The sequence below is a fragment of the Tupaia chinensis genome, unplaced genomic scaffold, assembly GCF_000334495.1.
Source record: "Tupaia chinensis unplaced genomic scaffold, TupChi_1.0 Scaffold141490_1, whole genome shotgun sequence".
NCBI lineage: Eukaryota > Metazoa > Chordata > Mammalia > Scandentia > Tupaiidae > Tupaia > Tupaia belangeri.
In genome coordinates, this window is record NW_006201352.1 from 1,750,031 (window position 1) to 1,756,304 (window position 6,274).

At 35.3% G+C, this 6,274-nt stretch overlaps 1 non-coding gene across 1 annotated transcript; it reads left to right on the forward strand.

The window, feature by feature from the left end:
* The first annotated feature begins 5,484 nt into the window (after positions 1-5,484).
* Positions 5,485-5,595, forward strand: LOC114005059 (U6 spliceosomal RNA). The gene has a single exon (XR_003546982.1). It is a non-coding gene; the product is annotated as a U6 spliceosomal RNA (small nuclear RNA).
* Positions 5,596-6,274: the final 679 nt, after the last annotated feature.

Consider the following 6,274-nt stretch of genomic DNA (forward strand, 5'->3'; position numbering starts at 1 on the left):
TGAAAGGCGCATCTTTCTTCTCCCACAGGTCTCCAACAGCTTAGATGGGAGGCCGAGCATGATGACTGGCCCTAATTTTTGCTATTCAGCCATTTTTCTTGATCTTGTTCTCTGATTCCATACATTCCAGATAGTTCAATGGATTTGTAATAAACTTCTAAGATGAAAGGGAATTTCTTGTTCATTGTATGCCTGAAATCTTGGCTTGTGTTCATCTTAGTAAACAAAAAATATGCTCCAAAAATGCTCCTAAGTTCAGCTACTAAAACTCCTTTAAAGAGTGGTTCCATAGTGTGGGCCAGCCCGGGAAACCGAAAATGAGTTCGGCGAGCGGAAGCTGAGGGCTCCCTACCTGAGGTCTGAGCTCTCCAGAATCTGTAGCTGTTATTATTTTAATAGCTTAATACTAAAGATATGCCTTAAATATAATTATAGTTTTATAATATTTTGAGTTTGACTGTGTACTTATATCAATCTGTGAGTTTTATATTTTCACATTGTATTACTAATTAGTATCCTTTTTTTTCATTTTGAAGAACTCCCTTTAGCATTTTTTGTAATACAAATCTGATGGTAATGAACTCCTTCAGCTTTTGTCTGGGGCAGCTTTATTTCTTCTCCATTTTCGAAGGACAGCTTTGCTGGGTATAGTATTCTTATCAGTAGCTGTAAATTTCCTTCCTTTTGTACTTTGAATATATCATCCCAGTCTTTCCTGATCTGTAATATTTCTGCTGAGAAATCTCCTTATTGTATTTTGGTGGTTCCTTGTGCATGGTAAGCATCTTTTCGCTGTTGCATTCAAAATTCTTTCTGTCTTTGATTTTTGTTAGAGTGTTATGTGTCTCACTGAAGTCCTGTTTGGTTTCAACCATTATAGACTTTTAAGCTTCATGTTTATATCAGTCCCCACATTTGGGAAGTTTTCTTTATGTTAGCTTTCTCTTCCTTTCTCTTTTTCTTCTACTCTGGTATTATCATTGTCTTTACATTAGTTCTCTTTATGGTTCCCATTAATTCCGTGTTTTCTTTCTTATTTTTTCTCTTATTGAGTAATTTCAAAGGCCTTTTTTTATTTTTCTTTTCTTTTATTATTACTACTTATACATTCAATTGCTATACATTATTTAGAGTGTAAAGAGATTTTACCCTGCGTGATACATATCTCAGTCTAGTTGAGGATACTATACACATCCTCATCAACAGATAACAAACCATATCTGTGTCATACAAATATCTTATCTCTCCTTATTTTCCCCCTAATTTCCTTTCCTGCACACTTCCCCTCCCACACTCTACTTCCACTTTATCTCTAGTGTCCACCAAAATTTTTAATGCTTTTATGTTCTCCACTCTTTCAGTTTCTATCAGAGTGCAGACAGTCAGTATATGTTAAGCGAAGACATACAATGTCTCTCTTTCATAGCCTGACTTGCTTCACTCAGCAACAGATCTTATATATACATCCATTTTCTATCAAATTCCAGGGCTTCGTTGTTCTTTATGACTGAATAATATTCCATGGAGTATATGTGCCACACTTTTTCAATTCATTCATCTGTTTGTGGAGTGGACATTTGGTTCTATGTCTTAGCAATCGTAAATAGTGCTGCAATAAATATAATTGTGCAAGTGTTTTTCTGACTGAGCATTCTCCTATCCTTTGGGTAGATAACCAGGAGTGGGATAGCTGGATCATAAAGTATTTCTATTTGAAGGTCTTTGAGGAACCTCCATATTGTTCTCCACACTGACTAGACCAATCGACATTCCCACCAACAAGGTAGGAGTGTTCCCCTTTGACCACATCCCTGCCAGCACTTACCATTTTTTGTTTTTTTAAATTTTTGCTATTCTGACTAGGATTAGGGATTCTCATTGTGGTTTTGATCTGGATCTCCCTTACAGTGAGAGATGTTGAGCATTTTTTCATATTCTTGTTGGCTGTTTGTAGGTATTCTTAGAGAGTTTTTTTTTTAATAATTATTTATTTTATTTTATTTTATTTATTCATTCATTTTATTTTTTAGTTTGACCAGAGGGAGGCAGAGGGTGAGAGTGAGAGAGAGAGGAAGTGAGAAAGCAAGCCACTAGACTCAGGACTCGAACCCTGGTTGGCCATTTGGGAGTGTCCAGCGCCTTAATCACCATGCCACCTGCTGGTCCCCGAGAGTTGTTTATTGAGCTTATTTTCCCATCTTTTAAATGGGTTAATACTTCTGGGTAAATCGCTTGAGTTCTCTGTGTATTCTGGTTATCAGTCCCTTAACTGAGGCATAGTTAACAAAAATTTTCTCCCATTCCGAGAGTTTTCTATTCACACTAATTATGGTGTCCTTTGCTGTGCAGAAACTTCTTAATCTGATGTAATCCCACCTGCCTATTTTGGGGATTATTGCCTGTACTTTGGGGGTCTTGCTTAAGAAATCTTTACCTACCCCTATGTCTCCCAATGTTTCCCCAGAGTTTTTCTTCAGTAGTTTTATAGTTTGCGGTCTTAGGTTTAGATCTTTGATCCACTTTGAGTTGATTTTTGTTAATGGTGACAGATAAGCGTTCAGATTCATCTTTCTGCAGGTGGATACCCAGTTTTTCCACCACCATTTACTAAAGAAGTTTTTGTTTTTCCCACTGGATCGACTGGTGCCATTTGTCAAAGATCAGTTGGCTGTATTTTTTGGGATATATTTTTGGGTTCATTACGCTAGTCCATTGGTCCTTATGTTTGTTTTTGGGCAATACCATGCTGTTTTGATTATCACAGCTTTGTAAAATATTTTGGGGTCAGGAAGTGAGATTCTACCCACTTCACTTTTCTTGCACAGGATGGCTTTGGCAATATGGGGTCTTTTATGATTCCAGACAAATTCTATGATTGTCTTTTCTAGATCTCTGAAGAATATCTCTGGTATTTTGATTGGAATTGCATTAAACATGTATATTAATTGGGTAGGATTGCCATTTTGATTATATTAATTCTGCCAATCCACCAATATCAGATGTCCTTCCACATTTTTGTGTCCTTTTTGACTTCCTTTTTAAGGTTTTCATTGTAGAGGTCTTTGACATCCTTGGTTAGTTTTATTTGTAGGTATCTTATACTTCTTGTGGCTATGGTAAACGGGATTACTTTCTTCAGTTCTGTCTTTGCTTGTTTGTGTACAGAAATGCTATAGATTTTTGTAAGTTGATTTTGTAACCTGCCACCTTACTGTATTCATTTATTACTTTGAGAAGTTTTCTCGTGTATACTATTGGGTCTTTGATGTACACAATCATGTCATCTGCAAACAGAAATAATTTCAGTTCTTCCCTTATTGTAATGCCTGTTATTTCCTTCTCTTGTCTGATCACATTGGCTAAGACTTCCAATACTTTATTGAATAGGAACAGAGAAAGTGGGCAGCCTTGTCTTGTACCAGTTTTTAGAGGAAACGCTGAATGAAGCTTTTTCTCCCTTCAGCATAATGTTAGCTATAGGTTTTTCATAGATGGCTTTTATTATGCTGAGAGATGATCCTTCAATGCCAATTTTCCTGAGAGTCTTAATAATAAAGTAATGTTGTATTTTGTCAAATGCTTTTTCCACATCAATCGAGGTGATAATTGGTTTTTATCTTTCTTTCTGTTAATATGGTGTATTACATTTATGGTTTTGCACATGTCAAACCACCCTTGTATCCCTGGAATAAAGCCTACCTGGTTGTGATGAATTACCTTTTTTATATGCTGTTGAATATGGTTAGCAAGTATCTTGTTGAGAATTTTTCATCTATATTCATCAGAGATATAGGTCTGTAGTTTTCCTTTTTATTGTATCCTTATCTGTTTTGGGAATGAGGGTAATGGAGGCTTCATAGAATGAATTTGGAAGGGTTCCTTCCTTTAGGATCTCTAGAAGCAGTGTGAGTAGAATGGGGGTTACCTCTTCTTTAGAAGTTTTGTGAAATTCAGTAGTGAAGCCATCGGGACCTGGACTTTTCTTTGTTGGGAGGTTATTTATTACTGATTCAATCTCATTGCATGTTATGGGTCTATTCAGGCTTTCTCTGTCCTCCTGTGTCATCTTGGTAGAGTATATGTGTGCAGGAATTTGTCTATCTCATCCAGATTTTCTTCTTTGTTGACATAGTTGTCACTCATAGTATCCTCTAATGATGTTTTATATTTCAATTGTCTGTTGTAATGTTGCTTGATTCATTGTGAATTTGAAGTATCTGGGTCTTTTCTCTCATCGTCTTAATTTGTCTAGCTAATGGTGTGTCAATCTTGTTTATGTTTCCAAAGAACCAGCTTTTTCTTTCATTTATTTTCCGTATAGTTTGCTTATTTTGTATTTCATTTATTTCTGCTCGAATCGTTAATTTTTCTTTTCTCCTGGCAGTGTTTGGATTTATCTGTTGTTGTTTTTTCAGTTCCCTGAGGCATGATGTCAGGTTGTCCTTTTCCACTTTTCTATCTTTTTCTTGTGTGCACTAATTGCTATGAATTTCCCTCTTATGACTGCTTTTGCAGTGTCCCATAAATTATGAAAACTTGTGTACTCATTATCATTTGGTTCCATGAATCTTTTGATTTCAGTCTTGATCTCTTCAGTAATCATGAAGTCATTCTGAAGCAGGTTATTTAGTTTCCATGTATTTGTATATTTTCGAGGGTTTTTCCTGAGATTAATATCAAGTTTAATTCCATCATGGTTGGAGAAGATGCTAGATATAGTTTCTATGTCTTTGAATCTGTAAAGGCTGGTTTTGTGTTCTATCATGTGATGAGTCTTTGAGAAGGTACTGTGTGGGTCTGAGAAAAATGTATATATATTTTTTGGGGGGGTTGGAAAGTTCTACAAATGTCTAACAAGTCCATCTGATTTATCATATCATTTAGGTCCAGAATCTCTTCGCTTTATTTTTATTGTCTTATTGACCTGTCTAAAGGAGATAATGGGGTTCTGAGATCTCCAACAATTATTGTGTTACAGTCTATTTTTCCTTTTAGATCTAACATTTTTTTCCTTTACATATTTGGGTGCTCCTGGGTTCGGTGCTCAGATATTTATAAGTATTATATCTTCTTGGTGAATTAGTCCTTTTACTACTATATAATGCCCTTCATTGTCTCTTCTTACCACTTTTGTCTTAAAGCCTATTTCGTCTGAAATCACTATAGCAACTTCTGCTCTTTTTTGATTTCCATTTGCATGGGATACTTTTTTTTCCAGTCCTTTGCTTTTAGTCTATGTATGTCTTTATTCATGAGATTGGTTTCTTGTAGGCAGCAGATGGAGGGTTTCTGATTTTTAATCCAGTTAGCCAGTGTGTGTCTCTTGATCAGATAATTTAACCTATTTACATTCTTTGTTATTATCAATATTTCCAGACTTGTCCCTACCATTAAGTTGACTATACTCAGTTGTTTTTGTTCTCTAATTGCTGTCTGTCTGTCTTTAGTTTTCTTGGTATAGTACTCCTTTTAGAATTTCTTGAAGTGCTAGCTCACTTTGGCAGCACATATACTAAAATTGTAATGATACAGAGAAGATTAGCATGGCCCCTGCACAAGGATGACACACAAATTCATGAAGCGTTCCATATTTTTAAGTATTTCATGTTGGGTAAAGATTTTTTTACAAGCAAAATGATTAATGGTGATTGTTTAAAAAAATAATTGGAATAATAATGATAATCAGTAGAAAAATGAAAAGCTATTGGATGATGGAGACAGGGATTTTAATGTCTCCATATTGACTAATATACATGGTATTCCTTCTGGTAAAAGAAATGTAATACACTGTAAAGTTATATGTGATGCAATGTAATATAAACAAGATTATGATAAGAAAGAAAGGAAGAAAGGAAGAAAGAAAGAAAAAATTTCTTGAAGAGCTGGTCTGGAGTTGGTCAATTCTTTCAGACTTTGTTTATCTGAGAACGTTTTTTATCTTTCCCATATGAAGGATAATCTTGCCAGGTATAGTATTCTTGGTTGAAGTTGTTTTTAATTTAACACTTTGAATATATTTCCTCATTCCTTTCTTGCTGGCATTGTATCTGATGAGAGGTCTGGTGTTAGCCTAATGGGATAGGCTTTGTAAGTGATTTGTCATTTCTCTCTTGCCAATCGTAGTATCTTGTCTTTGTGGTTTTGGATAATCTAGCTATGATGTGCTGTGGAGAGGATCTTCTTGGATTGATTTTACTTGGTGTTCTTTGTATTTCTTGTGTCTGGATATTTGAATGCATCTCTAGACTTGGAAAGTTTTCTTCCAGAATTTCAT